The sequence below is a fragment of the Carassius auratus genome, unplaced genomic scaffold, assembly GCF_003368295.1.
Source record: "Carassius auratus strain Wakin unplaced genomic scaffold, ASM336829v1 scaf_tig00217105, whole genome shotgun sequence".
NCBI lineage: Eukaryota > Metazoa > Chordata > Actinopteri > Cypriniformes > Cyprinidae > Carassius > Carassius auratus.
Window position 1 is genome coordinate 8,009 of NW_020528897.1, and position 22,903 is coordinate 30,911.

Here is a 22,903-nt window from a genome sequence, read left to right on the forward strand (position 1 = left end):
CACTTTGTAGGCCAACCCGGAAGTTAGCGGCGCATGGGGTTCCCCTCGATCGAAAAGCAATGCATTTTTCCCATAGACATTTGGAAAATCGCAAAAAATAAGATCGGTGTTCAACAAAGAGTTATGACCCTTACACGTTTTGTCTGTCAAGATAATCTTTTCAAATTACTTCCAAAATTTATAAATTTTGAAGCGTAAATTAAAGCCGTCAGATATAAAATGCTAACGGTAGGCTATAAACGGACTACAGCACACCATGGTCGCGGATCAAACGTCATCATCAAGCTTCCTCAAACTTTATTTTAAAAACACGCTCGCTCATTATGATCTGCCTATTGTTTTTTTTTTTTTTTTCAAAAATGTTAGAAACTAATTTTATGTGTAACTCTCTGAGATTTTTTAAAATCTTTTGTTAATGTTTTATGTAATATTTTGTTATTTTCATATAAACCTTAATATTATTTTCTTTGTGATTAAGATTATTATGCCTTATCATTGTGCCCCAAATAAACTTTAAAGATTATCTAAAATTAGGGAGGGATAACATTAGATGAGTTATAATGTGTTTCTATGTATTTAAGATAACTATACACACAATCCTCTGAACAAGCATAACACAGTTAAATTCCAAACATTTTATATAATAGTTTGTATATAATTACATATGTTGAATTTAAAGAGAATTGTCCAATAGCATCAACAAATGCTATTATAATATAATATAAATAAACCATATATGTTCTCTGAATAAACCATATACCATATATACATTTTCTAATGTATTTTTTTACCTGTAATCCACAAGCCCCAATGTGAGAACTAGTGCAGTAAATTTTATCTCACATTCACATTACTGTGAGCTGACTGGAGTGTAGTTTACAATAGTATACAAGTAGTATACACATAGTTAACATTTAATTTTTGGTATTTGTCAGACAGGCGACTTACAGTGCATTCAGGCTATACATATCAGCATGTTCTCTGGGAATTTAACCTCGCAACCCTTTTGCACAGTTAATAAAATGCTCTAATAACTTAGCCACAGAAACCTTAAAGCAAGAGTTGTAGTAAACATCTTTATTTTCATAAAATAAGTAAACTGAAAACGAACTATATACTAATTGCAAAAACTGATAATTCACACAACAGGTCTCTACAGGGAAAGATGGCATTGTTGCTACAATGGGTGGTTGAACATTTTTAGGCACATCAGCGCTATCCTGTCTCAGGGAGTATGAATGATCTTTCCAAATTTGTCCAGAGATGTATAAAGTACTAGAGACCCATACTTGAGTAAAAAGTACAAGTGCTCTATCAAAAAAGTGACTTGAGTAGAAGTTGAAGTGCTCTTTAAGCACAACACTTAAGTAGAAGTACTAAAGTATTCAAAATTTTTTGTACTTAAGTATTGCAAGTAGTCTATTTTAAAATTTACTACTCAAGTACTGAAAGTAAAAGTACAAGTACTGTGTTATGTAGTTATTAAAGAAAGTAGTCAAAAGTTTGAAACATATTGTTTTTTACTATTTCAAATGATTAACCTAAAGGACAATCACAATTCCTTTGACTGTAACTTTTTGTAAAAAAAAAAAAAAAAAAAAAAAAAAAACCGATTAAGGGTTATTTCGCCCAATTTGCAAAATTATGTCATTAATAACTTACCCTCGTGTTGTTTCAAACATGTAAGACCTCCGTTTATCTTTGGAACACAGTTTAAGATATTTTAGATTTAGTCTGAGAGCTCAGTCCCTCCATTGAAGCTGTGTGTATGGTATAGCCTACTGTCCATGTCCAGGAAGGTAAGAAAAACATCTTCAAAGTAGTCCATGTGACATCAGAGGGTCAGTTAAATATAAAAAATAGCAAAAACTACGACTTTATTCAGCATTGTCTCTCTTCCGTGTCTGTTGTTAGACAGTTCAAAACAAAGCAGTTTGTGATATCCGGTTCGTGAACGAATCATTAGATGTAACCGGATCTTTTTGAAACAGTTCACCAAATCGAACTGAATCGTTTTAAACGGTTCGCGTCTCCAATACGCATTAATCCACAAATGACTTAAGCTGTTAACTTTTTTTAATGTGGCTGACACTCCCTCTGAGTTAAAACAAGCCAATATCCCGGAGTAATTCATTTTACTCAAACAGTAGACTGACTGAACTGATGTGAAGACAGAAATGAAGATGAACACCGAGCCGAGCCAGATAATGAACAAAAGACTGACTCGTTCACGAGTCAAGAACCGTTTATGAATTCGTGTCCGATTCGAGAACCGAGGAGCTGATGATACTGCGCATGTGTGATTCAGCGTGAAGCAAACCGACACACAGCGCTGGACCGAACTGATTCTTTTGGTGATTGATTCTGAACTGATTATGTGCTAATGTTATGCGCGTGGGTGAACCGAAGGCTTGCAATCATCGCCAATGACGTCATTACGTCGAGCGCAAAAGAACCGGTGAACTGTTTTCTTCAACCAGTTTATTGAATCGAACTGTCAGAAAGAACTACTGGTGATCCGGAAACCGATGCAACCGGTTCTTGACTCGTGAACGAGTCATTATCTGGCTCGGCTCGGTGTTCATCTCTCTCTTCACAGCAGTTCAGTCAGCACGCGCAGTCTTCTTAATCGCTTGATTCGCTCAATGATGTGCCAGCTTCATCAAACCTGCCATCTACAGTTCTGGCAGTGGTAATGTGGGTAACGAGTAACGATGCAGCACATAACAAAAATAACGGAGTAAAAGTATTAAACTCCTCGAAAATATGTACTGAAGTAAAAGTGCAGTAGGGGAAAAAAATAATACTCTAATAAAGTACAGATACTGCCTTTTAGTACTTAAGTACAGTAGTGAAGTAGTTCTACTTCGTTACTATACATCTCTGAATTTGTCCAGTGGGAACATCGTTTGTGGATAAAAACAAAACAGGGACATTTTTCCCCCCTGCAGGAAAACGACAGCTGCAGATGCGAGAATGGACACTGGGTTTCCGGTCAGCTCGTCTAAGGATAAATTCAAAATAAGCAATGTTTTATGGAAGTTACACCTTTACAGATTAAAATTACAAAGTGGGGTGGGAGGAAATCACACAATAAAATATTTGTATTATATTAGAATGGAGTTTTTCAGCATTTACATTAATCTTCTTCATTGATCTGTCAACGTTTATATAGCACATTAAATATAGTTTACATTTACTACTAAAATAACAAAGATTAATATCAGTTACCTAATGCCTTAACTAATGCTGTTTACAAATACAATCATAAGTGGGTAAAAGTCAAGTTAACAAATATCAGGGTGCAGGACCCTTCTTAATTATATCCAAACAAGTTACAATAAGCCAATAAACCAGGTATTATTTTGAATATCTTAAACACATTTCTCGACTTAACGTTAGCCTTTAATACAACTGCAGCGGATCTAATATATTAAACAGTGGCAAAGTAAACAAGGATTTAGATATTTTAAGAGAAAGACAAAGGTATTTTAGCTGTTGATTTGGTTATGAAAAACGTTTATTCTTGCTAGCCTTTTTAACTCCATCTGACCTTCAAAGTAACAATAGCGTGTTAAGCAATATGCACCATTAAAGTTTAGTCGTGGCCACATTAAGGCAGTAAATATGATGTTCACATGGAAATCATCATTGTGTGAGCTTACCTTATGGCACGAACCCAGAGTCTCCGCTGGGTAACATCGGATTCGGACGGAAAACGAGCATCTTTCATTCGACGACTTGTGCTTTCATCTCGGGACAAAACAAAACACCATTGTCGAACTACAGTCTCTCCACAGAAATAAAAGTGCGGTCAAGCCAGCCGCCAAGTAATCGGTTGCCTTAATATCATAGAATTCTGTGTACAATAATATTTGTAAAAACTACAATTTGAAAAGACTAAATATATAACGTTATGTATATTAACTGAGATGAACGTGAGGGTGAAACGCCGGCAAGTGAGAGATTTCATGGCGTCTAAAGTCCCCGCCAAAGTGATGTAGTCCCTTTTAGCAACTTGTTAGCAACCACCGTTTTTAAGACACAATAAAGTTTAAAAAAAATCACAAGCATGTTATAACTTGTGTGTTTTATGTCATAAATCAAAACGTGAAAATATTTAGAGGCTTTGTGCACTCTCTGTGGTCATTAAAAATCCCAGGATGTCTTTCGAAAAGAGTAGAGGTGTGACCTCGGCATCCTGGCTCAATTCGCCCATTGGCCTCTGACCATCATGGCCTCCTAACAATCCCCATATCTGCTGATTGGCTTCATCACTCCGTCTCCTCTCCACCAGTAAGCTGGTGTGTGGTGGGCGTTCTGGCGCACTATGGCTGCCGTCGCATCATCCAGGTGGATGCTGCACACTGGTGGTGGATGAGGAGATACCCCCTGACTATGTAAGCGCTTTGAGTGTCTAGAAAAAGCGCTATATAAATGTAAGGAATTATTATTATTATTATTATTATTGTTAACCACAGACCTTATTTCAGGCGATTTAGCAAAAACCCATTCAAAAAACCCATAGACTTTAGGGCGAGGGAACCCGTAGTGCTAAAATGCTAACTCACTTTCGCGACCCTAGTTTTTTTGTGACAGCCCCACCTACCGTACTGGATCAAAACTAATTAAAGATGGACGACGTGGACAGCAATCAGACGGTGAGTACCGATATTTAAATAAGTTTTATTTTATAACGTTTAAACGGTGTGAAGATTACATAGTGAGAACTGCTAACTATGAATTAATAATTAATTCCCACCAAATTAAGAATTTGTGAGCTAGTTTTATTAATTACTACGAAGTTAATTCGTGGCCATGATTTCATAAATCCTTCTTGAGTTTTAATGACGAAGTATTATAAGTGAATCTAGCCTGCACATTAATTAAACTTATTAAAATTAGATGACAAGAGCATGGTTGATGTAAGGTTTGTAAGATTTACCTGCAGCTTAATGTATTAGTGTGAATACTGGCTTAATAGTCGTTGTTTTACCATATTTATGTATAAAATATCTTTCATAATTAAACTGCACTGACTGCCTAGTTGCAGTATGTGTTAGCCTGTTGTTTTGGCATTGTTTTGCAATGATGAATGAGGCGTTTGGATTCAATTGTTTGAATACAACTTGGCCTAATCTGCAGGTCTACTCCACATACAGTCCATTGATATCATGTGTTAGTTTCTGTCATGTTCTGCATGGCCAATATGAAGTGATTTTATGGATTTGGTTAGGCTCATTGTAGGACAGATGATTAAAAAGCACTAGGGATATTTTCATGATCTCAAAATATTCTAACAAGTAGGCTCTCTCTTTTTCAAGATACATATAACAATCCAAAAAAGGGAGATCCCTGCCCGGATTGAAGAGATGCACCACATGCTGCAAGGACTTTTCACTTTTCATATATATATATATATATATATATATATATATATATATATATATATATACCAGTTGAATATGTTAAACAAATGTTTCTTATTTATCTCTCTCTGTCTCTCGCTCTCTCTTTCTCTAGAGTTGAAGCCTACAGCCATTCTATCCATGAAGCAACTGATGGAAAAGGGGTTCACTTTGGTGCTGTTGTGATGTTGTCGCAAAAATGACACACACACACACATACATACATACATATATATATATATATATATATATATATATATATATATATATAGGCTTGGGAGGGTTACTTGATGTATTCCGTTACAGTTACTAATTACTTCATTAAAAAAAGTATTCAGTAACGTAATCCAAGTACCACAATATGAAAGTAATGTAACTGATTACTTTTGGATTACTTCTGGATTATTTCAAGGTCAAATATTATTTTTTAAAAACAACAACATTTATTAATTAAGAATTTCACAGCCCTGAATTAATATATATGTAAAGGACTATACAGACATCTAGTGCATGGTATTGGTATTACAGATTATTTTTGTTTTATTTTGAAGAAAATATAATAAAGAATTTTAGGGAAATGTTTCTTCAACAGGAAAATAGAGAATACAAATTAATTTTTTTCCCAAGCAAATATAATAAGAACACAATTTTTTGACAATGGAAAATGTTTCTTCAACAGGAAAATAGAGAATACAAATTCTTTTTTTTTTTCAATGAAAATATAATAAGAACAATTTTTAGACAATGAAAAATGTTTCTTCAAAAGGAAAATAGAGAATACAAATATATATTTTTTTCTCTTTGCAAATATAAAACTAATTTTTAAAAGTGCAAATGCTTCTTTAGGTTGGATGTCGAATCCTTCGATGAAGAAAGTGTTTTCGTTGCTGGAAGGCACAGTTTGCATTTTCTTCTTTTTAAACAAAATAGCAGCGGAATTTCCATGAAATGAACGCGTTTTTTGCCCGCGGGCAGCATAACGTTTAGCAGCAGTGAGTCAATCTGCGTCTGAGGAGATTGTAGAAAGCTGTTATTTGCGCATGCACCAGCGGGTGGCACACGTGACTCGCGCGAGTCATTAATCAAGCTGCGCTTAATATAGTGTTATTATGCCAAAATACTGATTTATTTAGTTTTAAATGAAATTCAGGATGATTGTAATCCTGAAAGTATTCCCCCTTTTTTCAAAATGTAACTATAATCTGATTACTACATTTTTTGACGTAACTGTAACGGATTACAGTTACTGGATTTTTGTATCCTGATTACGTAACGCCCTTACATGTATTCCGTTACTCCCCAACCCTGTATGTATATATATATATATATATATATATATATATATATATATATATATATACAGTGAGGAAAATAAGTATTTGAACATCCTGCTATTTTGCAAGTTCTCCCACTTGGAAATCATGGAGGGGTCTGAAATTGTCATCGTAGGTGCCTGTCCACTGTGAGAGACATAATCTAAAAAATAAATCCAGAAATCACAATATATGATTTTTTAACTATTTATTTGTATGATACAGCTGCAAATAAGTATTTGAACACCTGTCTATCAGCTAGAATTCTGACCCTCAAAGACCTGTTAGTCTGCCTTTAAAATGTCCACCTCCACTCCATTTATTATCCTAAATTAGATGCACCCGTTTGAGGTCATTAGCTGCATAAAGACACATGTCCACCCCATACAATCAGTAAGAATCCAACTACTAACATGGCCAAGACCAAAGAGCTGTCCAAAGACACTAGAGACAAAATTGTAAACCTCCACAAGGCTGGAAAGGGCTACGGGGAAATTGCCAAGCAGCTTGGTGAAAAAAGGTCCACTGTTGGTTAGAAAATGGGAGAAGCTAAACATGACTGTCAATCTCCCTCGGACTGGGGCTCCATGCAAGATCTCACCTCGCGGGGTCTCAATGATCCTAAGAAAGGTGAGAAATCAGCCCAGAACTACACGGGAGGAGCTGGTCAATGACCTGAAAAGAGCTGGGACCACCGTTTCCAAGGTTACTGTTGGTAATACACTAAGACGTCATGGTTTGAAATCATGCATGGCACGGAATGTTCCCCTGCTTAAACCAGCACATGTCCAGGCCCGTCTTAAGTTTGCCAATGACCATTTGGATGATCCAGAGAAGTCATGGGAGAAAGTAATTTGGTCAGATGAGACCAAAATAGAACTTTTTGGTCTTAATTCCACTAAACGTGTTTTGAGGAAGAAGAATGACGAGTACCATCCCAAGAACACCATCCCTACTGTGAAGCATGGGGGTGGTAGCATCATGCTTTGGGGGTGTTTTTCTGCTCATGGGACAGGGCGACTGCTCTGTATTAAGCAAAGGATGACCGGGGCCATGTATTGCGAGATTTTGGGGAACAACCTCCTTCCCTCAGTTAGAGCATTGAAGATGGGTCGAGGCTGGGTCTTCCAACATGACAATGACCCGAAGCACACAGCCAGGATAACCAAGGAGTGGCTCTGTAAGAAGCATATCAAGGTTCTGGCGTGGCCTAGCCAGTCTCCAGACCTAAACCCAATAGAGAATCTTTGGAGGGAGCTCAAACTCCGTGTTTCTCAGCGACAGATTTTCTCAGGTGTTCAAATACTTATTTGCAGCTGTATCATACAAATAAATAGTTAAAAAATCATACATTGTGATTTTTTTTTTAGATTATGTCTCTCACAATGGACATGCACCTACGATGACAATTTCAGACCCCTCCATGATTTCCAAATGGGAGAACTTGCAAAATAGCAGGGTGTTCAAATACTTATTTTCCTCACTGTATATATATATATATATATATATATATATATATATATATATATATATATATATATAAATAAACATTCTTGAATCATTCTTGTGTCTTGTCTTGCCTCTCAACAACTTTTAAAATGTCGGCTGTAATTTAGTGACTCCATACGCTGATTCCACTTTAACTTACCTGATAATGAGCTAATTCACCTTAAGGAGGTTAATCTATATACTGTATAATTCAAAAGACTAAGACTTTTAAGGTTCTTCATTTTTTACAATTGTTTTAAAATTGATATACATCAATTTTACAAAACTTATATTTAATTTATATTTTGTGTAAATGTGGTGGTTAAAAAAATATATAAAGTATAAAAATATATATATATAAATATATAATTAATAAAAATTAGTGTCATGAGAAAATGTTGTTGTCATTAAAAAATAAACTAAATGCCGTTAAGGCATAGTGTATTATTTTGGATGATGGTGATTGGTATTCCTTACCTAGTATGGATGATCGATTATTTGATTACTTTTGCCTTGGGACTTTCACTTGCTGGGGGAGGGGGCACGCTGCTCAGAGACTCAGAAGATATTGCAGCAGCTCCGTGTCCTGTGTCTTTTATTGACTGTATATCTCCCCTAACCAGGTATGATATTAGTAAATTGTAGTGGAAATACACTTTATGTAAGTCAAGGCTGTAAAAAATGGCAAGTGTCATTGTTTGAAGTGTATGCATTGTGTATTTATGTTTAAAAGTTCGGTTCAAGTTTACCGCGTGTCTAAGTTATCACGTGTACAACTGGTGAATGCTAAACTGATGGCAGAGACCATGCGATCATAGAAATGTGAAAACGGAGTGAATGAATACCAAACGGGTGTTTTTGAGAACTAATTTAACAATTAAGTTACAGGTGACAGTGCTTAAAGAAAAGTAATCTGTTGATTCATAAGAGAAACTGTAATATGTGTTCATACTAATGGTGTGTAAAGAGATAACGTTAATTAGTTTTGCTGACATGCTTTCTTGAGCTAATTTAAGAAGTTTAAAAGAGTTGAAGACATGGTAAACGACACGTTTAAAATGTAGAGTATGACATGTGAATATTGTATGCAATATACAGTACGTAGTAATATTAATGTGTAATTCAAGTTTCTATTGAAATTATTTGTTTAATTGATGGAAACCGTACCTGTTGAGAAGCTGTGAGTAATTCTATATATTTTTTCCATATATTGTGTTTTTCTCTAAAAGAGATGTTGTTATACGTTTTATATGACATATGAGAATGCAGAATTATTTGCATTAATGTGAGACAATACAGAGACTCAGAAGATATTGCAGCAGCTCCGTGTCCTGTCTTTATTGACTGTATATCTCCCCTAACCAGGCGGTTAGGGTACTACATAAATTCATGTTTAAATGTAAAATTGTGACTCAAAGCACACTTCGTAATTAACCTCTGCTGCATTTTGAATCAAAAATAACATTTAAAAACAAATACTACTGATATTAATATATTGATGCTATATCCCATGTAACGTGACTGCAAACTAAACCAACGGTGTACTAGAACTGCGGTCCTGAAACTGCAGCCATCGCTATATTGTCCAGTACGGTAGGTGGCGCTGTCACGAAAAACGGGTCCTAGAACTGCGGTCCTAGAACTGCGGTCCTGAATCTGCAGCCTCCAGTTGTGCAGGAACATACTATTGGGGATATTTCTTGAGACGAGGGAAAAAAAGATCGGGGGTCCGTCTCCGTGTGGACGGGGCCGAAGAAGTAACGGGTACTTACGGTCATGGATAGAAATGTAGCGGAGTAAAGAGTACAATATTTGCCTCTCAAATGTAGTTGAGTAAAGTCATGAGTACTCCCCAAAAATGATACTCGAGTAAATTACAGATCCCTCAAAATTGTACTTAAGTACTGTACTCAAGTAAATGTACTCGGTTACTGTCCGGCTCTGTATATCATGTTAATATATTGCCATAGTTAAATTCCATAACATGCCAATTACATGTGATACCAATTTCACGTGTTCGCACATACATAAGTTCTTGCATAATTTTTTTCGTTAATTCTTTTTGCCTTGATAATAGAAAATATGAGTTATCTCAAAAATGAGATCTGAGCACTGATCTATATTATAGATCAGTGGATATGAGCTACAAAATGACCAGATCCTGCCATTAGCTTTATAGAAGACATATCTTGTATGTATAGGGCTTATATCCTGTATATGCAAATATATGCACCTCAATTTTGCCTATATGTGGCATATATACGCATATATGCAGTACATATATTATCATATATGTGCATATATGCAGCATTTATGTGCATATACACTGCATATAGGTTTCATATATGCGCATATATCCACATATAGGTTCTTTCCATGTGGGTACAAATTCAGTTGACGCGTGAACTTGACATAACAAAGCCTTAATTTTTATTTTTCTTCTGACACACGACTATAAAACACTTCTATATATCTACTCAAAACATCGTATATGCTGTATGTTTTTATCGATAAAATGAGTCTAACATTTATTAAGTGTCACTTACCTGACTCATGAACTTGATATGATGTTTCTCCCGTGAAGTCACTCAGGCTCGTGCACGTGCAGAATGATCTCAGTGTTGGTTGGATTCGTTTTTATTAATTTAGTCAACATTAGCATAACTCACTGTTGACTGGATTTGAAAATAACCGTTCACTCAACGTTTTTTTAATCTATTTGTGTAATATAATATGTCCTCTCCACTAAATCCAAGCTATAAAATTGGCTCAACTTAAATATTTTTGCCCTTGCAATATTTTGTTTATTGGAGTTTATACAGTGTGGGTTACTAACATTCTTTAACACATTTTCTTTTGTGTTCAACAAAAGAGAGAAACTCATTCAGAAAGAGAAAAGAGTGTCAGGGACATATTCACACAAAACATGGATAGGTTACAAATAAATGTCACGGTGATGTAGTTTTCCTGCTAGAAAACATTAAAAACAGCATTCACCTGGTAGATGTGTGTTGAATGAAAAACGTTCTTTTCTCAAAATAAACAGATAAAAATCAAGTAAAATAAATATAAATAACTCTAAAATGACCATCACACGTCTGGCATCTTTAGTTGAACGATCCGCTCTGGTTTCTCTAACTCTGTCAAATCCTTGAGAGGGAGTGAAAGGTGACGAGTAGAGGTTGGTAGATGCTGTCTCATGAAACCCCAGACCTCCAGACAGAGCTCTTTCACTTTGGACACAGTATTACAGTCATTTTACAATCAAAATCATGATCAGCATGCTCATGCTGTCACACGCAGTGTTCAAATACAAACATTACACTCTCACAATCAGATCTGTTAGGGTTTGGTGGAAAAACAAACTGAGATTTAATATATTTAAGGAAAGTCCTTGCCTTGGCCGTTGGTCTGTGCACAACACACATTCATCGTTCCTGTCTTTAAAAAAAAAAAACATTATTAAAGACAACAATGCATTTACCAATTATTATAGTCAGCCGTTACATTCTCCCCGCTCTGCAGTGTTGCACAGCTTTGCTACACAGATTTTGATAGTTAGCTATTGATCAGACCGTGTGCCAAAGCAACAAAGGCTCTGCCTCAGTACAGCTAAGCCATTCATAATCTGGCTGTTTAATGAAGAGAATGAGATCAAATGTAGTAGAAATAAACATGTTAAGAATCAATAGAAGCGGAGGACAATTATTATGAAATATGTGCCATTTTTCAGATTTCAGTATTAAAAAAAAAAAACTAATTATTGGAAGATACCCTGATTTTCAGACACAAAAGTCAGTTTTTGCTCCATCAGAAAGAAATGAGAACAAACAGCAAAACCCCTGAATCGTTTGCAAAGTTAGTTGAATCAGATTTTTAAACGACTCAGTTGATTCAACTCACTCATTAAACAGTCACTTTCTGCCACCTACTGGTTGTAGTTTCATATTTAAAAAAGTGTAACGAGTCCAATGAAGGTGAGCGTTGTGAGAACCCAAGTGCAGTTTATTTACAGAGTGATCCAAAATCCAAACAATAAACAAAGACTTGACTTGAACAGACTTGACTAGACTAGACATGAACAGACTAGACTCACCAACAGCAGGATACAACATTAGGTGTGTTCGACATCGGCTGCGGCTGGATGCAACTGATCGGCGAGAGTAGCCGCGTGCAGGTGGGGAGGAGCTGCAAACGGAGATATGAAGCCGGACACGTTGTGGCTCCCGTAGTTTGCTGCAATTACGTCAGTCATGGCAGATCACGTGGCGTTTGCTTACTTGATCGCGTTTAAGATGTTTGTATAAGTTGTGTTTTGGAAGGGTGTCTTCCAAAACAAGATAACATATTGGATATATACTTTAGCAGTATGACATGGGTGTTTCTGCTAATACAAAATGATAAAAGTAACCTATACAAAAATTCCCTGGTGGATATGTGTTTTTTAAGAAGGTTTCAGCAACAAGATTTACAGTACCCTCCTGCTGAGCTCTTTTTAACATTTTAAACATAACACCACTGATTTTCATATACAGAAAAGCACAATTCTGTTGGATTTATATTGTGATTTAGACCAACTATTTGAAAGTGAACAGAATGTTGTCAAGTTGTTAAGTTGAAGTTACAGCAAGTTGTTAGCAGTTTGCTAACCACATGCAGGTGAAGTATAAACACAGCAAAATAAACTAGACAATATGAAGAAACCAAACAAATGGAGGAACATAATGTATTATGTATCATTTTTATAGTAGTATACATTTATGACCACAGTAGATTGTATGTTTTTAAGATTAACATTTTAGTTCTTAAAAATGCTCATTTGAATAGGTTATGCTGCTGAATACTGTTAAAGGTCTGTATAAAAAAGAAAGTCATGCAAAATAAACATACACAAACTTTATATTAGCAATAAAGTAAATACAGTAAAACAATATTTAATAAATATGATTTATAAGATGAAGACGAAATAAAAACGTATTGAACTGTTTTAAAAGTCCATATGAGAATTTCTGAAACTGAAGTCGACTTGCAATAAACTTGAAACGCACGTCATCGGTGTCATCAGTGAATCCAGCCAATCGTGGATCAGTTGTGTCGTCATCAGAACCTGTGCAGCCGCTCTTCAGAAGCTGCACTGGCTGAGTTCTCCGGCTACTCTCGAATCGCTCTCGCGATACTTAGATGGCACACGTCACAGTCACGTGGCGTCAGCGCTGTATCAAGTCGGACAAAATTTCTAACCGGCATGCACTGCTTCAAGTCAGCCGACGATCGGTCTGCGCAGATCTGCATGAAGTCGAACAAGCCTATTAATACATGACAAGGGACAGTGGCCAAAACATGACTACTTATAGCAGACATTGAACAAACCAATGAGCAAACAGAACTGATAATCACATGACAAGACAATAAACCAATCAGAACACGACACATCCACAAGGGAGAGCTACATGAGGGCGAGGGCAAGGGAAGTATGACACACAGCAAGAAACAAACTACAAAATAAGAGACATGAAAACAAGAATATGAAACAAAACCCAAACACCACATTACAAAAAGTATCTTATTTCATTTTTGCAATCATTAAATATTTATATATTACAATGTTATATTTAAACATAACATTTATTCACAATCCATCTATGAATTTAGTTGATAGTGATTTCATTTGATTGTTAATAGCCAGCATGTCTTTTTATTTGATTATTATTATTTTTATTATTATTATTGTGAATAAACAAAAAAGTAAACCCTGTGCAGTTTAAAACAATACCTTATTCTTATCTGTACGATCAAAAATGATCAAAGTATTTTTAGTTCTGTTCACGGTCATCAAGAAAATATTACACAGACCGCACTGATGCTTCGACCCCAGGGGGTTAATGTCCATGTGACAGTCTTGTTCAAGACGTGTTGTTTTGATTCAGTTGTTTGGAGCTCGTGGAGTTTCCACTGTCAAATACTGTACAATAAAGAGAAAGATAAAATACACTAAGATCTACTTTAATACAAGATGATAAATGAAAGCATTGACTCAATAACTTACAGTAGTTTCTTCAGTTTACAGTGTGGATCCTCCAGTAGAGCAGAGCGCAGCTTCACTCCACTCCACCAGTCTCCTGGTGTATTATGGCTCAGATCCAGTTCTGTCGGGTGTGAGGGGTTTGACCTCAGAGCTGAAATCAGAGCAGCACAGCCTTCCTCTCCAATACTGCAGTTAATCAGCCTGCAGAGAGAGAAGAACATGAATGATCTCTGAGACTGTGTTTAAGATTTAGAGTAAGAGTGTGTTTGTGTGTGTGTTTGTATGAGCACTACTTTTTCTACACACCAGGATCAGTGCTATAGAGATTTTAACTTGCCAGCAGCTAAAACATTAATTTAAATGAACTCTACCCACATGATTCATGATTGTGATGCTGAACTAGTTTATAATACTAAATAGGTGATAATGTTAAAATAAGAGTAACTTTTTAGTATAACTATGACATATATTTTACTTGCGGTTCGGTTCACTTAATTTGGATTGAGTTTAAATATTATTGTAGCTCTATGTTTAATCTGACTCTAATTTTCAAGTGATTATTATTAAATTTAGAATTCGTTAATCGCAAATATTGGATACAATTAATTTAGGTATTTTATTATTCTGGACATCCTTTTCATTTATAAGTCTTATGGCTCTTACTTCTGGTCTGAGTTCCTTCCAGCTATTTTTAACTGTACAAAACAGCTTGTTCTGCTGCTTGATATTACAAATTGGTGTGTCTTACCATATTATTTTAATGTATTATCTTAATTATGAACACATTGGTTTGTAGAGCAAACAGTTTTACCGTTTACTGCGATTTGTAAATCTTCTCATTATTTCCCTATAGCAGCTAATGAACTAGACGTCTCACTCACCACTTACTTCTGCGTTGAAGGATAAGGTGGATACTTTCAATTATTGATTCATCAGGGACCCGTTATCACATTTGAGTCTCACACCGTCCGGAGGTCGTGGATCTCACTTTTACAAACTCTCCGGTCTGAACTTAGTAAGATTCACTACAAGGTTAACTTATGTCTTTAAATCACTCATCTACTGCTTGCTCAGAACAAAAATGTATTTTGTTAGTCACTTCAGCACAACTTGCTAAGTCAGTGCTAGACAGAAATCAAAAGGTCTCTGATGATGTTCCTGCTGCTCCATTCATCCATGAGCCTTTAGTCTGTTCTGTCCTGGACACAGATTTGAGGAAACATCAGCCTCCACATGATCTACTAGTCATGATGAGTTCAGAAGAGATCAGAATAAATTAAATCTAATTTTTATTTGTCAGGTAAGAATGTATCATACTAACTACATAATTTAACAATAAGACTCCAGTTCAGAGATAATAAATACATAACATCAGTTGCTCAAAGATGAATCTAAGAGTGAGAGGTTCAGACCTGACAGCAGAAAAAGTAGCATTTATTAATGCTGTTCCTCTTATATGAATACTCCTCAAACAGAATAAAATGTTCAAGACTTGGTGCTACAGTATGTAGAAAAACACTACAGTGCTGGTTTTATACAAAGCTCCATCAAAATTTTGCAATGAGCACATGTAAATCTGTTATACATGGATTGGAGAAAGATGGTCAGTCTGTCATTTTTGCAATTATGTATCTGTATCTTTAATTTAGTGTATTACAATAACAATGTAAAGTCTCCAAAGAGCTGTAAAATTAAAGTAAACTACAGGCAAATGTGCTGCCAGTATTTTAATTTAAAGGACAATTTTCATTACACTGTAATTCTATGAGCAGGAAATATAATTCTATAATTCTATAAGCAGCATATATATATAGTACTTTATATGTGAAGCTACTTCCAATTAATTACTGCAAATGTATATAATTTTGGCTCACACTTATGTACTTTGTTGTTCAGTGGTCTAAAAGTGTATATACAAACATAAAAATGTTTTGGGCACATTCAGTATAATCATTGTATTTGAAAATTTACATTTTGATGTTTAAATGATTTGTTCACCCTACAATATAAACTGTCATAATTTTCCTCCCTCCATGTTGTTCCTAACCTGTATGAGCTTCTTTCTTCTGTGAAACACAAAACATGATATTTTTAATATTGTTGGTAACCAAAGTTTGTGCACCATTGCTTTCCATTGAGTGGACAAAAACATTTCTCAAAATATCTTCAGAAATATTTTCCAGAAATAAAGTCATACTGTTTTGAAATGCCTTTAAGAAAAGTAAAGTGATGACATAATTTTCATTTTTGTGTGAACTATCCCTTTAACATGAAATGTTTTTGTTTGGCAGTATTTTCACACAGTTTGTTGTGTTCAGTAATATAACAACACTCACTCTAGTTTTTCCAGTTTACAGTGTGGATCCTCCAGTAGAGCAGAGAGCAGCTTCACTCCTGAGTCTCCTGGTTTATTCCAGCTCAGATTCAGTTCTGTCAGGTGTGAGGGGTTTGATCTCAGAGCTGAAATCAGAGCAGCACAGCCTTCCTCTCCAATACTGCAGTTAAACAGCCTGCAGAGAGAGAAGAATATGAATGATCTCTGAGACTGTGTTTAAGTTTTAGTGTGAGAGTGTGTGTGTGTTTGTATGAGCACTACTTTTTCTACACACCAGGATCACTGATACAGAGATTTTAACTTGCCAGCAAAAGCACAAGCTAACTCTACTCACATGATTCCTGATACTGAACTAGTTTATCATTATCATTCTCCAAACATTCTGTAGTATTATACATGCAATAATGTTAAAATATTAAGAATGACATTACGGACTTCCGGTAAAATGGCGGCGTGAGAAGTCGTAAAGTTCTCTGCTCCGCACGTTTCTTGTTTAATTATCGACTTATTCAGCACTTCTTCGGTGACATCGTTTGAAATACTATTCACGACCCTCAGTAGGAAACATGCCGAGAAACGACGCTAAAAAGATGGCCGATATTACTGAGGTTGCTGGCGAAATTCAGAGTGTGGACGGGGCTGCCTCGAGTCAGGGGGATATCAGGGAACTCCTTGGCGGGATTAGATCTGAGGTAGCGGCGCTCAGAGTGGAGATCCTTGCAGAGCTTAAATCATCTATCTCTGCGGTGAAAACTTCATTATTAGAGCAAGAACAGAAACTGAAGGATGTGGAAGAATCCCTTACCGACGTGGATGGTCGCGTTACTGTCCTGGAATCTACCTGCTCAGCGCTATCGAAAGATAACGAAAAACTGAGGGCCAAACTCGATGACTTGGAAAATCGATCCAGGAGGAACAATATTCATGTGATCGGTATCCCCGAGGGCTCTCATCCTTCTGCATTTATTGAAGCACTGGTTCTCGAGGTATTCGGTGAACAGAGTTTCGCCAAAAAGCCGGAAGTGGACAGGGCTCACCGTTCTCTAGCTCCACCGCCGAAAGCTAATCAAGCCCCCAGGCTGTTCATCGTGCGATTGCATCACTACCAGATGAGGGAATTGATTCTCCGTTTGGCACGAGAAAAGGGACAGGTGTTATACAAAGGATCGCGTATACACTTCTACCCAGATGTAAGCGCTGATGTTGCAAAGCGGAGAGCGGCATTTAACCAGGTAAAGGCTGAACTCAGAGGAGCGGGAATTGAATTAGGCATCCTTTTCCCTGCGCGTCTACGGATCAAATTTTTTGATTCCCCGCAACGGGCTTTGGAATTTGTGAGGGGGATTGTTCCCCCTTCTACGAGTGAGTAGGAATTCATATCACGGCAGATAATGTAGTCGTACGTGATTCCACTTTTGTTTCCCGCTGAGCGCAGGTTCTGTATTAGACTGCATGGCTCGAGTGGTGATGATAACGAAGAGACTTATTTAAGTTTGGCCTGTTCCACACTCTTTAGTTCATGTTAATGTCACTTATTTCTTCTATCAATAGCAACTTAGTTTCAAGGAGCAGGAACACGGGCTGGTGAGTTATGGTTCTTAGTATACCAGCAGATGGTCGTTGTTTGAAGGTGGGAGGGGGGCGGGAGGGAAATTTGAATTCTCCTTTTATTTTTATTATTATTATTATTATTATTATATAATTTAAATTTTTTCTTACCATACGCTGTTCGGAGTCAAGGTGCTCATGTGTTGTGTTGTGGCAGATTCACTAGATTTGCCTTGTTCATTTACCAATACTTTTTGATAGCATGACCAACGTTAATAAATGTGATATAAATTTTATAACATGGAACGTGAAAGGCATGAACATGTCATTAAAAGAAATAAGATACTTTCTCACTTACGACAATTAAACGCAGACATTGCTTTTCTACAAGAAACACATATTCTTAATTCAGATGTAATTAAACTTAGGCGGAGTTGGGGAGGACAGGTATTCCATTCGAGCTTTAATGCAAAAGGCAGAGGTACTGCTATTCTTATCAAGAAGAACATATCTTTCACCAGCGAAAAGGTTATTAGTGACTACTTGGGTCGCTATGTTATCGTCACAGGCCGCCTGCTCGACAGGCAAGTTATCCTTGTTAACATTTATGCCCCAAACTTTGATGACAGTAATTTTTTCAGCAAAGTCTTCACATCTATTCCACCTGCTGATGATTATGCTTTAATTATAGGAGGGGACTTTAACGGTGTTTTGAACACTTCGCTGGATAGATCCTCTTCTAGAGTCATACAGCCTTCTAAGGCAGCTACAAACATTAAACATTTCTGTGACCAATTTGGACTATTAGACCCCTGGAGATTTCTTTTCCCTTCCTCCAGAACATTCTCCTTTTTCTCTCCTGTTCCATCACTCATATAGTCGCATTGATTTTTTCTTAGTGGATAAGAGTATTATGCCCTTTGTCTCCTCTAGTAGGTATCATAGCATTGTTATATCTGATCATGCTCCTTCCTCTTTTGTGCTTCGTTTACCAACTCAACATTCTTCCTTCAAACCCTGGAGACTAAATACTTTACTCTTGGCAGATGAAAAATTCATTATTTTTCTAACTAAAGAGATAAATATGTATTTAGAAGTAAATGACAGGCACGATATATCCAGATCTGTACTATGGGAGGCATTGAAAGCGTATTTGCGGGGCAAAATAATCTCTTTCTCCTCTTATGCTAAAAAGAAAGAACTCTCTAAACTCAGAAATATTTCAGAAGCTATTAGCAGGTTAGATGAACAGTACACCATCTCTCCCTGCCCTCGCTTATACAAAGAAAGTAAGTCTTCAGTCCGAGTATAGCTTGCTGTCAACTGCACATGAAGAGAAGAGGTTGTTAAAAACGCGACATGCATTTTATGAATTTGGGGATAAAGCCAGTAAATTATTAGCTCTTCAATCTCGTCAATTAAATAATTCTAAAATGATAACTCATATTAAGGCCCCATCTGGATCCATGGTACATAATCTTAAAGAAATTAACGACAGTTTTGTTCATTTTTATTCTACCCTATACACTTCAGAGTATCCGAATGATTCTGCAGTTTTAGATTCCTTCTTTAAGAAAATAGATTTACCAACTATTAATTTTGACCTTTACTCCGACCTAGGCAGGCCTGTGACTGCAGCAGAAGTTGCGCAGGCTATTGCAGCAATGCAGAGCAGCAAAGCTCCGGGACCAGATGGATTCCCGATAGAATTTTATAAGAAGTTTGCATCCTTGCTGGGCCCGCTTCTTGTGGCTGTTTATAATGAGTCGTTCGATACAGGAACTCTTCCCCCAACGCTTACGCAAGCCTCAATTTCTCTTATCCCAAAGTAGGGTAAGGATCCCACTCGTTGAGAATCATACAGGCCAATCTCACTTCTGAATGCAGATTTTAAAGTTTTGTCCAAAATTCTTGCGCTGCGCCTTGAACCCATTATTCCGACTATAATTTCGACTGACCAAACAGGATTCATTCGAGGCCGTAACCCATTTAATAATTTACGACGACTATATAATATAATATACACAAATTCCCCCCCAGGCGAACTTGAAGCAGTAATCTCTCTCGACGCTGAAAAGGCCTTTGACAGGGTAGAGTGGGAATACCTATTTAACACCCTTAAACAGTTTGGGTTTCCTACAGAGTTAATCTCATGGATTAGATTATTATATACCTCCCTGATTGCTTCAGTGTGCACAAATAATGTATACTCTGAATACTTCCCTCTGTACCGGGGCACCAGAAAAGGGTGCCCTCTCTCTCCCTTCTTATTCACCCTATCAATTGAGCCCCTGGCTGTTGCGCTCCTTCAGTCAGTAAATTTTAAAGGTATTACACGACATGGTACAGAGCATAAAATTTCATTATATGCAGATGACGTCTTATTGTATGCATCAAACCCAACCTCCTCAATACCTCAAATTATTTCACTAATAAAGGAGTTTGGCAAGTTATCTGGCTATAAGCTTAACATGAGTAAGACCGAGTTTTTCCCGATCACTCACTTATTTTCGAATATACCTGTTTTTATCAGGAATAATTTTTTTTTACTAAACTGGACAGTCTAATCACATCCTTCCTGTGGGGGAATAAGACCCCTCGCATTAGGAAGACTTTTTTGCAGAGATTAAAATCTCAGGGAGGGAAGGCGCTACCTAATCTGTTATTTTATTATTGGGCAAGCAACGTTCAAAAAATAATCTATTGGCTACCTAGTGTAGATCCTCAAAATACCCCTTTATGGGTGCAAATGGAACAATCATGTGCTAACTTCAAACTTAGTTCTCTAATTTGCTCTTCTCTCCCCCTGGTGGGGAAAAATTATAATTCCACCCCCAATCCTGTACTGACTCGTACTTTAAAAATTTGGGCCCAATTTAGAAGACATTTTGGTTTGCAATCAGCTTCCATTCTAGGTCCTATGGTCTCTAATTGTCTATTCCCACCATCCTATGTGGACTCTGCTTTTTGTGTCTGGGAAGAGAAGGGGATTAGGCTTCTAAGAGACTTATATATTGATAATACTTTTTGCTCTTTTGAAGAGCTTGTACGTAATTTTGCCTTACCAAGATCCCACTTTTTTAGATTCTTGCAGATTAGGAGTTTCATCAAGAAGGTTTTTGTCTCCTTTCCAGGATTACCCCCTGCCTCGCCTATGGATACAACAAATAAAAATCATAAAAATTACAAGCTTATATTTGAAACATGTTTTCAGTTTTGTTTTCAAAGTAATTAAATCAACAGATTTTCAGTAACTGAAAAATATGAAAAGGATGATATTTGAGGTAAAAAGAGAATCACCATATTTTTAATGAAGCATCATATTTAAAAATATATCACTTACAAAATATAATCAGTCTTTTAATTAAGATGCTGTAATGTCATATTAAGTTACTATGAGATCTTCAAGCAGTGTAAGAATCTTTCACAATATTTTCCTTTATAATGAAATATTCCTGCATTTTTGTTTTATAAATCCATTTGGCAATTTACTGTTAATAAAATTAAATTATTGTATCAAAGCAGATTATGGTACAAACATTGAAGGGGTTGACAATTAACTTAGATAATATGCAAAACGTATTACTTTAGTTGAAATATTTGTATCAATATTGTGGCCCTTTTGCCCCATACAAGGCCTAATGGTTAGAGAGTTTGACTCCTAATCCTAAGGTTATGGGTTTGAGTCTCACGCCGACAATACCAAGACTGAGGTGCACTTGAGCAAGGCACTGAACCCCCAACCCCCATAAATGGCTGCCCACTGCTCCGGGTGTGTGTTCACTGCTGTGTGTGTGCACTTTCGATGGGTTAAATGCAGAGCACAAATTCTGAGTATGGGTCACCATACTTGGCTGTATATCACGTCACTGTCACATACTGGTGAGTCTTTAACCTCGAGTGTGAGATAAAAGGCCATTCTTGCCACCTCATATTTTTCTATACATTTCTATATCCCTGTAGAAGTTACATTCAATATTCCTTTGTCTGAATTCTCTGAGGGACTCGTGTCTTTATGCTGATTGTACTCTAATACTGTTCTGCAGTAATGAGAGAAGCACTTCCAGATTCTAGCAGTCACTGCAGCTGTGATATTAAAAACATCAAAATATTGCAATTAATTAGATGTAATTAATTTTATTTGTTCATTACATTTATTTTAACCCTCAAGCATCCTTCACAAAGCAGACCTTAATTTGTCCTTCGAAGGTCTCGGCTGTGATCCCATTTGTTTTTTCAATAAATGTCATATTACTGTCTTCAATAAAATAAAAACTAAAGATTTATGTTTTTTGTGGTTTTTGGTGTTTTTTATTATTATTTATTTAGCCCTGAAAGTATTATATTTTGTAAAATATGCTTAATAGTGGTGCTTGCCAGAGGCAAAGCATCACTATTATTATCTCACATACTTATTATTTTATAGATCCATACAAATTTCGGCACATAACTTGTCCCGCAGTTTTTGTCACAGGCCAACGAGACAGGCATCCTATACGGGAATGGTGTGCTGACTTTTATAAGCGATCGGGCGTACGACGTTCGTACACCGGGCGAAAAATCCCATAGACAATGCATTGCGGCCAAATTTGACGGATCGTAGCTCAGAGAGAGAATTTCGCCGAAACATGTGAATCACCACGTTTAGAGAGGCTATCAGGCTGTGCGAGAACATACCCCGCATTGGGGTATAAGAGCGCCCCAAAGTTGCCCCATAGACATACTATGGTGAGGGATCACCCTTGAAACAGTGTGTATTTTTCATTTCATTCAGGCAACTTATCAG

At 36.5% G+C, this 22,903-nt stretch overlaps 1 long non-coding RNA gene across 1 annotated transcript; it reads right to left on the reverse strand.

The window, feature by feature from the left end:
- Positions 1-14,017: 14,017 nt before the first annotated feature.
- LOC113100025 (uncharacterized) lies at positions 14,018-14,294 on the reverse strand. Its single transcript, XR_003289562.1, has 2 exons — positions 14,256-14,294; positions 14,018-14,171 (listed from the first exon to the last, which is right to left on the reverse strand). It is a non-coding gene; the product is annotated as an uncharacterized LOC113100025 (long non-coding RNA).
- Between the last annotated feature and the right edge of the window lie 8,609 nt (positions 14,295-22,903).